Source organism: Capra hircus, chromosome 1, assembly GCF_001704415.2.
Source record: "Capra hircus breed San Clemente chromosome 1, ASM170441v1, whole genome shotgun sequence".
NCBI classification, from domain to species: domain Eukaryota; kingdom Metazoa; phylum Chordata; class Mammalia; order Artiodactyla; family Bovidae; genus Capra; species Capra hircus.
Window position 1 is genome coordinate 71,872,632 of NC_030808.1, and position 12,706 is coordinate 71,885,337.

The window sequence follows — 12,706 nt, forward strand, 5'->3', positions numbered from 1 at the left end:
GACTCTGCTTCTCTCTGTGCTGGCTTCATTCTCTCCACCTGATGGTAGAGTTGGCTGCTGCTTCCTGATCTACATCATCCTTAGAGGCTTGAGATGCTAGAGAGAGAACACCCTCTGCAAAAATTCCAAGGAGGATTCTGACTTGGCCCAGTCTGGATCTTGTGCTTCTCCTTCTTAGAACAGTCACTATATATATTGGAGAGAGGGGGCAAGAATGGAGCTGGTCGACTGCAGATGTAGAACTCCGGGCAAACCTGGCTCTCATCTTAACTCCTCATCAGGGCTACATGGACCAAGAAGAGTCACTGGGGAAGAGGGAGGGCTGGTCCCCCAGAGGAAGGAACCATAGGCAGATAAAAATCTTCAGTGCACTTATTCAAACCTAAGCATATTCAGAACATTGGAGGAGGCTAATTTCATTTATTGTTTGAATTCTTTATTTTTTAAGAATTGCATATTTATTTTTTTGCCGTGCTGGGTCTTCATTGCTATGCACTGGTTTTCTCTCGTTGCTACAAGCAGGGTCACTCTTTGTTGCATTGTGCAGCCTTCTTCTTGCAGTGGCTTCTCTTACTGTGGAGCACAGTCTCTAGGTTCTCGGACTTTGGTAGTTGCAGTGCATAGGCTCAGTAGTTTCAGTTCAGGGGCTCTAGAGCACAGGGCTCAGTAGTTGTGGTGCTCGGGCTAAGTTGTTCCGGGGCATGTGGAATTTTCCTGAACCAGAGATCAAACCTGTGTCCCCTGCTTTGACAGGCGCATTTTAACCACTGGACCACCAGGAAAGCCCTGAATTCTTTATATAGAAGAAATATAGATTTAGTTTTTCTGTTTAAAAATATTTTTCATTTAAATGTGAATTTTTCTGTTTTAAAAAAACTTGCAGATTCTGAGTTAGTGAAGTCTACCTTAATGAGCTCAATTGGTTGTATAACGGTTCAGTTCAGTTCAGTTGCTCAGTCATGTCTGACTCTTTGTGACCCCATGGACTACAGGCTTCCCTGTCCATCATCAGTTCCCAGAGATTGCTGAAACTCATGTCCATCGAGTCAGTGATGCCATTCAACCATCTCATCCTCTGTTGTCCCCTTCTTCTCCTGCCTTCAATCTTTCCCAGCATCAGGATCTTTTCCATTGTGTCAGTTCTTCACATCAGTATTAGAGTTTCAGCTTCAGCATCAGTCCTTCCAATGAATATTCAGGGTTGATTTCCTTTAGGATGGACTGATTGGATCTCCTGCAGTCCAAGGATTCTCAAGAGTCTTCTCCCAATACCACAGTTCAAAAGCATCAGTTCTTTGGCGCTCAGCTTCCTTTATAGTCCAACTCTCACATCCATACATGACTACTCGAAAAACCATAGCTTTGACTAGATGGACCTTTGTCGTCTCTGCTTTTTAATATGCTGTCTAGGTTGGTCATAGCTTTTCTTCCAAGGAGCAAGTGTCTTAATTTCATGGCTGCGATCACCATCTGCAGTGATTTTGGAGTCCAAAAAAAATAGTCTCTCACTGTTTCCATTGTTTCCCCATCTATTTGCTGTGAAGTGATGGGACCAGATGCTGTGATCTTAGTTTTTTAAATGTTGAGTACAATTTGGTAACTGAGGGTAATAATTGTTAACATTTATTGAGCACTTTAGTTCTAGAAATTATTCTGAAGGTTATCTATGTAATATCTCACTTAATCTTTAAAACAATCCTAACGTGGTAACTACTGAACCTGATGCTCCAATTCTTTGGCCATGTGATGCAAAGAGCCAGCTCATTGGAAAAGACCCTGATTCTGGAAAAGATTGAAGGCAAAAGGAGAGGACAGCAGAGGATGAGATAGTTAGATAGCATCACTGATTCAATGGACATGAATTTGAGCAAACTCTGGAAGACAGTGGAGGACAGAGGAGCCTTGAAGGCTAAAGTCCATGGGGGTCACAAAGAGTCAGGCACAATCTAGCAACTGAACAACAGAAACAACTATTATGACTACTATTTTACAAGTGAAGAAATTGAGGCACTGAGAAATGAAGTAACCTGTCCCAGGCTACACATAGTAAGCTGTGCATCCAAGATTCCGACCCAGGCAGCCTCTAGAGCCCACGTTGTTCTTAACAGACGTGCCATATTGCTGCCCAAGTTCCTGTTACACCTCCATTATCTACTGTTTGTGTTGCTGTTTGCAGAGCTTTGCTTTCATTATCTTACCACATGAATAATAAAATCCCAGCTCTCTGCCATGTCCTGCAGAGCTATGCATGACCTGGCCCTTGCCTACCTCTCTAGTATCATCTATTACTATTCTACTTTGCTCACGTCTGGCTATTCCTCAGATATGAATCCCAAATTCATTCTAACCTCAGGAACTGAACAAATTCTGTTCCCTGCGGCTGGACTGCCCTTCCCGCAGCTCACTGTCTAGTTTTCTGGCCTTCCCTGTTGGTCCAGTGGTTAAGACTCTGCACTTTCACTACAGGGGGCTTGGGTTCACACTCCGTGATTAGGGAAGTGCCACATGCCTTGTGGTGCAGCCAGAAAGAGAAAAAGCTGCATAGTACAGGATTCAATCTATGGTACTGTGGAAAAGGTAGAATTGTAGTTATAGAAAACAAACTGTCTAGCTTTCTCTTTCTTCAAGTCTCTGTCTGATGTTACCTCCTCCCCAATCATTCTATAACCCCTGTCCTAGTTTATTTTTCTTCATGGCACTTATCACTGTTGAAATTATCTACTTATTTGTTCTTATTTTTCTCAGTCCTCATTTCCACTACAATGCAAACCCCATGCGGGAAAGGATTTTGTCTCTTTTTTTCATGACACATTGCTGGGATCTAGAGCAATGCCAGACACACAGTAGATGCTTTGTAGTTACTGAATGAATAAATTTAGTTTGTCCCAAGAATCTATGGGGTAGTAAGGCAGAAAATATTATATCCTTTTTATAGTTGAGATGGTCTCAGAAAGATGAAATAAATACCTTAAGTGCATTGGCTAATGAGTGGATGGGACTAAGGCAAGACTGAAATCCCTCCCTCTTCACTCTCAGGTCTGGACATTTTTCACTGTGCCCCCATGGTCTGCCTGATGTCATCTGTTTTTCTCTTCTCTGCCTCTAGATTGGTTATAAAACATTTCTGAAATTACTGGCTATGTAGGTCATCACAATAACCAAACCACAGCTAAGATGGATTATAGTTTGAGAATTCTTTAATTATTGACACTAACACTTGTTTCTTGACATGATTTTTCTTCAGCTAGAACTTTGAAATATTTGTAAATCTGTGTCCTTTTCTCTCCTCCCACTCCATATGTGGTTAGAATATTTAGCTAAACCCAAAAGTTTGCTTAACTTGAAAGAACTATTTCATTTATTCAATATGGATTTGAGGTCCACACAGGTATTTACAAGCTCAGGCCTAGTGGCTGAGATGGTAAAGAATCTTCCTGCAATGCAGGAGATGCAGGTTCAATCCCTGGGTCACGAAGGTCCCCTGGAGAAGGAAATGTCTACCCACTCCAGTATTCTTGCCTGGAAATCCCATGGATAGAGGAACCTGGCAAGCTACAGTCCACGGGGTAGCAAAGAGCCCAACAGGGCTGAAGTGACTTAGTATGCAAACTTGTATTTACTGGTAGAAGTCATTTCATCTCTCTGGGCCTCAGTTTCCTCATTGAGTAAATGAGGATAATAATAGTACCTACCTCATAATGCTGTTCTGGTGATGAAATGAGATTATGTTAAGTGCCTGACACATAACAATGGCTCAATAAATAGCAGTTGTGAGCTGTATCACTATGTTCTATGCATTCCTTTATGTGAGAGTATATTATCGAACAAGCGAGATTTGAGCCCTTCTCCCTTAGAACTTTCAGTCTTACAGGGAAGATAGTTAAACAAATAAACACAACATATGTCAAGTACTCTAAGAGGGTGGGGGGAGAGTGTCATCCTTGGAGTTATCCTTGATACCCTCCTCTCATACCCCACATCTAATTCGTCAGCAAATCACGGCACCTCTACCTGAACAAAACATCCAGAATTAGACCACATCTCATCACTCTACTGCTGACACCTAGTCCTTGATCTCCTCTCACCTGGGTTACTCTATTAGCCTCCTACTTGGTCTCCCTGCCTCCATCCTTGTCTCCTACAGTTTATTCCCTACAGGGCACCCAGGGTAATTCTGGTAAAACCTAAATCAGATCATGTCATTTGTTGTAGGGAGAATGATACCCACCCCCCTCAAAGATGTCCATGTTCTAATCCCTGAAACCTATGAATATGCTACCTCATATCACCAAGGGACTTTGCAGATATGATGAAGGACGTTGAAATGCAGAGATTATTCTAGATCATTCAAGTGGTCCAAAACTAATCACATGACTGCTTAAAAGTGGATAACCTTTCCTGGCTGTGGTCAGGGAGACAAGCTTACAGAAGAATAGTCACAGAACTGTACATTACTGGCTTTAAAAATAGAGGAAGAGGAATGATATGGAGGTTGACTATACTCTTATTTTCAGAAATGTTTTCTATGTGTTGTGTTAGTCATTCAGTCGCGTCTGACTCTTTGAGACCCTGTGGACTGTAGCCTGTCAGGCTTCTCTGTCCACGGGATTCTCCAAGCAAGAATACTGGAGTAGGTTGCCATTCCCTTCTCCAGCGGATCTTCCTGACCCAGGAATCAAATCCAGGCCTCCTTCATCATAGGCATATTCTTTACATCTGAGGCCCTAGGGAAGCCCATGTTTACTATGTGCACAATTAAAAATGAGCTAGATGGTTCTAAATGAAATAGAACATGGAGTTTTTTTGCCTCTTCAAGGAGCTTCCCTGGTAGCTCAACAGTAAAGAATCTGCCTGCAGTGCAGAAGACTTGGGTTTGATCCCTGAGTTGGAAAGATCCCCTGGAGGAGTGTATGGCAACCCACTTCAGTATTCTTGCCTGGAGAATCCAATGAACAGAGAAGTCTGGTGGGCTGCAGTTCATAGGGTCACAGAGTTGGATAGACTGAAGCGACTTAGCCTGCATGCATGCATCGGCTTCATCAAACTCCAGGTTGTGACTCATTAGTGGGTCATAAGCCAATATAGTGGGTCAGAAAAGCTTTTTAAGGACTCCCTGGTGGTCCAGGGATTAGGATTCTGCATTCTTAGTGCCAAGAACCTGCATTCAGTCCCTGGTTGGGAAACTAAGATCTTGAAAGTCAAATGGCAGAGCCAAAAATAAATATATAAATAAAATAACAACAACAACAACAATAAAAAACCCAGAGAATTGGATTTGGAAAGGGTAATACTGTGTCATGCCATGTCTATTTCAATCACATATATATATATCTATATTTCATTCACACTCATTGATCATGAGGTTAAATGGATTTCTGACCATGGATCCTGGTTTCATGAGTTTGAGAAACACTGTTTCAGAGGTCTTGTTCAAATTCTTGTTCTGCAAGCTGACTGTGTCACCCTGGGTGTGTCCATTATTGGATCCTGAAGGTTCTTATGGCTCTTCAGGACTTCCCTGGTGGCTCAGATGGTAAAGTGCCTGCCTACAACGCGGGAGACCCAGGTTCAATCCCTGGGTTGGGAAGATCTCCTGGAGAAGAAAATGGCAACCCACTGCAGTATTCTTGCCTGGAAAATCCCATGGACAGAGGAACCTGGTAGGACACGCAAAGAGTCGGACACGACTGAGCAGCTTCACTTTCACTTTCATGGCTCTTTAAGATCGTGACTCCTGATATAGGAGGTCCTCCCTGTTTGGTTATGTGGCCAAATGTCTTGGTGTGACCTCTAGTGAGTCAAAAGGGACGGCCCAAGGAAGCAGTTGGCAAAGCATAAGCCAGAGCAGAGCAGCTGCGGGAGGCTGATTTCAGATCCTAAAGTACCTTGTGTTTCCAAGTTCGGGAGTGGGAGGAAGGACGGGGAAGTGTGAATTGCTTATCTCCATAGCGCCACCCACCTCTGCTGCCGTCAAGAGTCAGTCGACAAGCTGCCGACGACTCTGTGGCAGTGCCCTTGCCCACCTGGGCCCCTTTCAGCTGCTAATTATGGAATCAGCTGAGGAGAACAGTGAGGGCTGGTATGTCCATCAGAAGACTGTGGGGTCTCTGCACGCCTGATGATCATCTCTGTGGAACTTGTTTGCCAGAAGTTGCCTGGCAGGTCAGCTGTTTCAAGGGTGGAAGGGAGGGCTGACTCTGGCTAATTATACGTATGTAGCAACCATGTCAGTGGTGATACACACCCCTTTGGTCAGGGGCAGCGTGCCACTGGTGCTAGCCCACCCATTAGTTTTGCTCTAACACGTCTTCTAATTCTCTGAGAGAGGTTAAGAAAGCTGGAGTCAGAACTGCAAGGAACAGGAGCCGTGGTGGCTGGGACAAGAGGTGTTAGACAATTTCTGTTCTTTGAGTATAGCTATGTTGTGACCAATCCTATAGAAACCACAGTTCATTGAAGAGCTTTACAGGAGGCTCTGAGGCCCCAGGTGAGGATAGGGTGGTTAACTCCTGTACTCCTGGGTGCTGTTACTTCTCTAACAGTTTGTTCCTTATTCTTGATATTTTAGGCTTCCCTTGTGGCTCAGCTGGTAAAGAATCTGCCTGCAGTGTGGGAGACCTGGTTTTGATCCCTGGGTTGGGAAGATCCACTGGAGAAGGGAAAGGCTGTGCACTCCAGTATTCTGGCCTGGAGAATTCCATGGACTGTATAGCCTGTGGGGTTGCAAAGAGTCGGACATGACCAAGCGACTTTCACTTTCTCTTGGTATTTTGCTAACTTGAAGCATCTTTTTTAATTAATTAATTTAAATTAAAAAAATTTTTCTTTGGCTGTGTGGTGAGGCGTGTTGGGTTTTAGTTCCCCAACCAGAGCTCAAATCCATGCCTCCTACACTGGGAGTTCGGAGTCTTAACCACTGGACTGCCGTGGAAGTCCCACATCATCCTTCCCAGAGCACACATATCTGGTGTTTTTTGAATGTGTAGTTTCAGATTTACAGCATTTGAGTAAGCATTTGTTTTGGTGCAAAGGCTGTTAGTAATGTTAACATTACCTTTTAAACAAGAATACTTCATTTGTAATTAGATCTGTACCTTCATATATGACAGTGTCTTCAAAGGAACTGATAAATATATAAAATTCATCAGCTCTTCCCTTCTCTTTTACTTTTTTTAAGCAACATCAACAGCAACAAGCCTCCTTGTCCTTAGGAGAGATTAAGAAATGAGATATGTAGCTTCTTATCTTTTCTAGGAAGGGACATATTTGGCTCTATTTCTATCATTGATAAAAGCTAAAAAAATATTTTTAATTTCAGTCATGGAAATAGCTTGGTTTTACCTATCAATATAACTTTAGCACATGAAGGAAGAAGATAAATTTACTTGGTTGCTTTCTACTTCCTTAGAACTTCTGCCAAGAGGCAGTTAAAGGCAAAAGACAGACATTCAGATGAAAAGTTGTAAGTGTTCTTCTGAAGGTCCTGGGTGGCCCTTGGTAGGTACAGAAAGAATCAGTGAAGCCCAAGATGTGAGTGCCCCTCGCATCAATGGCAGCAGGAAGGAGACCTGCTTTTCACTGCCATACCCCTTTGCACATATGCAAATGTTCAAAGTATTTAAATCATAAATAATAGTAACAAAACCAAAGTCCTCTAGTATTTGTATTAAAGCTTTATTTTCCTATTTGGAGGTACTAAACTTTCTTTAAAATAACAAAAGTAAAGAAAAGAGGGTAGGTATTTTGAGGCCATTAAAAGGAAGTACCAAAATGTCCTTGTTATAATACCACATCCTCATGTGTAAGCACTTGTAAAGCCATGGTTTCAGCACTAAAGAGAGGGCTCAGGGTTACATATTACTTGGCTAACAGGTAATAGGAACAGAAATTAAGCTTAAATTTCTCTCGGAACTCAGGGAAATGTTTATCTTTCCTGAGTTACTGGTATGAGTTCTTTGGTCTGTTAATTGGAACAACATAACAGTGTGTTTTATTTTTAACCTTGTCAAAAAAAGAAAAGGAGCCTACGTTCTTAGTACAACTTTTTATTCTCTTCCCCATAGTTTTCATTTAAAAAAAAATCCTCATTTTAAATCTTATTATTTTCTTAATTTAAGAGACATGCAGGATATAAATGATTAAAATAGAGCAAATAGGTAAAATTTAAAACCCTTTAGGATTCACTTTTCTTGGAATAATAAATCTGAACACTTTTTTCCAATTATGAAAGTAATATATATATTTACAAAGAAAAGTGATAAAACATAAAGGAATAAACCAAAACAAATAATCATTGCTAATATTGGGTTTATTTCCTTCTCTGATTTTTCCCAAGAATGACTTAAAATTTTGAAGTATTCTACTGTATGGATATATTATAATTTATTTAACCTAACTATTAGTAAAAATTTAGGACGTTTCTTTTTTTTTCTCCAGAAATAACATTTCAACAAACATGCATATGAACCTATCTCCTATCCTTTTCTTAAGATAAATTCAAAAGATAAACATATTTAGTACTGTGATTATTGTTCAGTTGCTCAGTCTTGTCCAATTCTTTGCAACCCCACGGACTGCAGCACACCAGGCTTCCCTGTCCATCACCAACTCCCAGAGCTTGCCCAAACTCATGTCCATTGAGTCAGTGATGCCATCCAACCATCTCATCCTCTGTCATCCCCTTCTCCTCCTGCCTTCAGTATTTCCCAGCATCAGGGTCTTTCACAATGAGTCAGCTCTTCACATCAGGTAGCCAAAATATTGGAGCTTCAGCATCAGTCCTTACAATGGATTATTCAGGGATGATTTCCTTTAGGGTTGACTAGTTTATCTCCTTGCAGTCCAAGGGACTCTCAAGAGTCTTCTCCAACACCACAGTCCAAAAGCCTCAATTCTTCGGTGTTCAACCTTCTTTATGGTCCAACTTTCATGGCCATACATGATTACTGGAAAAACCATAGCTTTAACTATATGAACCCTTGTTGGCAAAGTAATGTCTCTGCTTTTAAATACACTGTCTAGGTTTGTGAAAGCTTTTCTTCTAAGGAGCAACCATCTCTTAATTTCACAGCAAGCACTGTGATAACTTGTGAAATGATCCTTCAGATATGTTCTGTGCTTCTACAGTGTAGGAGAACCTCTATACACACAGTCTCACCAATGTTTACTTAATTTTTTCCTCCTTATATGTGTTTCCTGTTTCCTTTTTGAAGGTATCTTTCCATGAACCAGAGCTGTGTGGCATAGCCAGTTATACTTCTTTAAAGAACACATATTTTCTTATGTGTTGTGTGCAGCAGAGGGAAGCCTGCAGGGCTTGGATTTTCCCACCTCCCTGTGCAATAAGGAAAGCCCATCTCTCACAGGTGTGCTGGTCACTTACTGAATATTAAATATTGAATGGCCCTGACTATCTGCCAGGCTCTGTGCCACACAATAGGGATACAATGGCGAGCAAAACAGAAGTCTTTGCTCTTGGGAGGTTTTTACTTTAATGGGTTGTTTTCTAAAACAGTCTTTTCTATCTTTACCATCTGAAAGGGAAGGAAAAGGTATATCTTTCTAATTTGCGTGCATTTGATTTCTAAATTCAGTAATTTTTTTTGTCCATTTGTATTACTTCCATTCTTAAAAATACGACCACTCTTGGTCTTTTCCTTCTTTTTCTTTTTGATTTGTCAGAGTTAGTCACATTGATCCTTTGACTCAGTGGTAGGCATCAGTGCCCTCTTTCCTCCTTGCTGACTGGGCCCTGACTGTGTTCAGGGGCTGGGGACCAATACCAGTGGAGCTGGACTTGGTGCCCAGGGCTTTTAGGAGGAACAGGAAGCAGTGTGCTGAGCCTGGGCTCTGGCATGGAATCCCCATGAGGTCTGATGAGTACACAGATTACTCTTGCTGTGCCTCCATTTCTTCACCTATAAAGGGAAGGAGCTGGGCAGGACAATATTTTCTGGTCTATGTCTATGACTTGAGGCCAAGTCTGGGGTGGATGTTTCTCACTGGCCGAGCCTAGGTCACAATCCCTCCTCTTCTGTGTGAGGAGGGCTGAGAAAGAGAATGGCAGCCATCTTCTGGCTTTGATGGTGGCAGGTTGGCTTTGCTAAGTGGAGGAGTCTCCAGATACCCAGAGCCATTCAAAGACAGAGTGACTCTATTAGTTTGCTAGGGCTGCCATAACAAAATGCCACAGGCTAGGTGGCCGAAACCACAGAAGTTGTTTTCTCACCGTTCTGGAGGCTGGAAGTCCAAAATCAAGGCGTTGGCAGCTGTGTCCTGAGGCCTCTCTCTTTGTCTTGCCCACAGGTGTCTTCTCCTTGTGTCCTTGCTTGATCTTTTCTCTGTGTGTCTACATCCCTGGTACCTCTTCCTCCTCTTGTAAGGACATCAGTCACACTAAGTGAGGGCCCCACCCTTATGAGTGCATGTGCGTTTAACTCCCTAAACACCCTATCTCCAATTCAGTCACATTCTGAGGTACTGGAGACAGAGCTTCAACATACAAACTTCACGGGAACACAATTCAGCCTACAATGAGCAAGGAGCCCAGTTACCTTATTTAGAGTAATTCTGGGAAGGGATATTGAAGGCCTGAACCAAGGTTGTAGCGTTGAGGATTGGAAAGTGGGCAGAGATTCAAGAGCAAGAAAAAGTTAACAGGATCTGAGGCTCAGTTAAATGTGGTGGTTATGAAATAGGCCATAGTCAAATCAAGAAGTTAGGAAGCAAATGCTTAGAATCTTTGGTGTTTTGGATCTCTAGGGCTCATAGCTGGGCAGAGAGTAAGTCTTCTTACTATGTAATAAAGGTGGGAAGATGGGAAGAGGGTGGAAGGAAGAAGAGCAGCAGAGAGTGCAGATTGTACTGAAGTACAAACCCAACAGGGACTGTGGTAGGTCCTGTGGTTACAAAATGGAGCAATAGGTAACATTTATTGAGTTTCAATTATGAAGGTTGTGCATCAGAATCATCTGGGGGACTTAAGCCCCAGCTCACCTCTGGAAAATCTGATTTAGTAAATAGGGCCCACATGTCTGCATTAAACAAACAGAACAGGTCTAAAGGGAATTCTGTTATACAGCCTGGATGAATCAGACAGTGCTGGGCACTGCTATGTGTATCTTATTTAGGGAGGGGGCATCCAGGCTTTACAGGGCCTGATTGCAATGACTTCCCAAGATCCATGGAAAGCCTGCCATCCCCATTCCAGGTGAAATCATCCCATTTTATCATGAGCTCTTTATTTTTGCCTTACTCAAATAGTTTCTCCTACAAGAAAACTGATCTTTTTGGATGCAGAGGATATATGCTTCTATTTCTTTCTCTTTTCTTCAAAGAAAAAAGAAAGGTCAGTGGAGAGAAAGGGTGAGGATACAGAGAAAGCTTTCTCAGAGGAGACTGGGAAGGGTGAGGAGGTTCAGAGCACAAAGAAGAGATACACTTTCCTCTGAGACAGGTGGGGGTAAGAAGTAAGCAAGATGGGAATGCAGATGAGTATGTGGGGCAGTGTTGGAAGGGGTAATCCTACATAATGATTCCTGTTTAACTTGAAGGCAAAATTATCTACAGATCATAGAGGGGTGGGCCACAGCTTGAGTGGCAAAGTTTGGGAAGAGTCATTGCATCAGTGTGCCAGAGATATGGCAGCAGATAAATGGTACAAAGACAGATGAAACTCTTTAGAACGTAGTTTTCAAGTCTTGAACTACTGAATACAGTGAAACAATCTCAGACCTACTGATAAGGTATGAGAAACCTTATTTTCTTCCCCAGGAGAAATGACCATCAGAGTTGAGTAACCCCTTGTGCATGCTCCTGGCCTACAACTTATCACATGTTCCCCACTCTGGTCTGACAGCTCTAGACAGGAGACACTTGTTTATTTCACCTGTAAACCTCAGTGCCTACCACAGGGTTTGGCCAGAGTACACTCAATGGATATTATTGAATGAAGAAGGAATGAGCGAATGTTGAAATCACCTTAGCTGAGGGCAGGAGGTGGGGTGGAAGACTGTGAGTCAGAGGCCAAAGTCGTAGATGAGTGTTTATTAGCTGTATTTTATGACACCCAGCCATCGACACATTCTTTTAGGGAAACTGCCTTGTCTAGTAGTCAGCTCTACCACATCCCCCATCGTGACCCCATTCCTGTACAAGTGATTAAGTTGAGTTATCCTGCCTTTCTATCAGCTTGCTAGGGACCTGTGTGACCTGTCATGAAAAGATGAACTGGGTTAATCGGATTTTCTCCTGGGATCTGGGAATTGGAAAACAGATTAAAATGATAAGCTCCAGGAGCATAGGTTGAAAGGATACATCAAGAATTGTCAAGAAATATTTAGCAGATGTTGTACAGTGATCCTGAAACATTTTTAGGACTTGTGAAATGTTTTCTAATATTTTGAACTGTAGCCTGTGTTTGAGGATTGGAATGTTTTACATTGAAATCTGACTCTCTGGTTTCTCTTGTAAAATGTAAAAATCTGAAAATGGCAAAAACTGACTGAAGCTACATAGAACACAGGGCACATGCTTTCCCCTTCACCGTGGCCTCCCCCACTCCGTATGCTTACACCTGGTCAGCTTCATTCATTTACATTATCCGTTGGCCCCTATAGCCATCTGACAGCCAACCTGTTGAAGGAACAAGTAGCAATAAGGGCTTATATGAAAGCCAGGTTCATAGGCGAACAGAATCTCTAAGAGA

The 12,706-nt window shown here is 42.3% G+C and overlaps 1 non-coding gene across 1 annotated transcript; it reads left to right on the plus strand.

Moving 5' to 3' along the window:
- Nucleotides 5,516–5,587, plus strand: TRNAC-ACA. The gene has a single exon. It is a non-coding gene; the product is annotated as a tRNA-Cys (tRNA).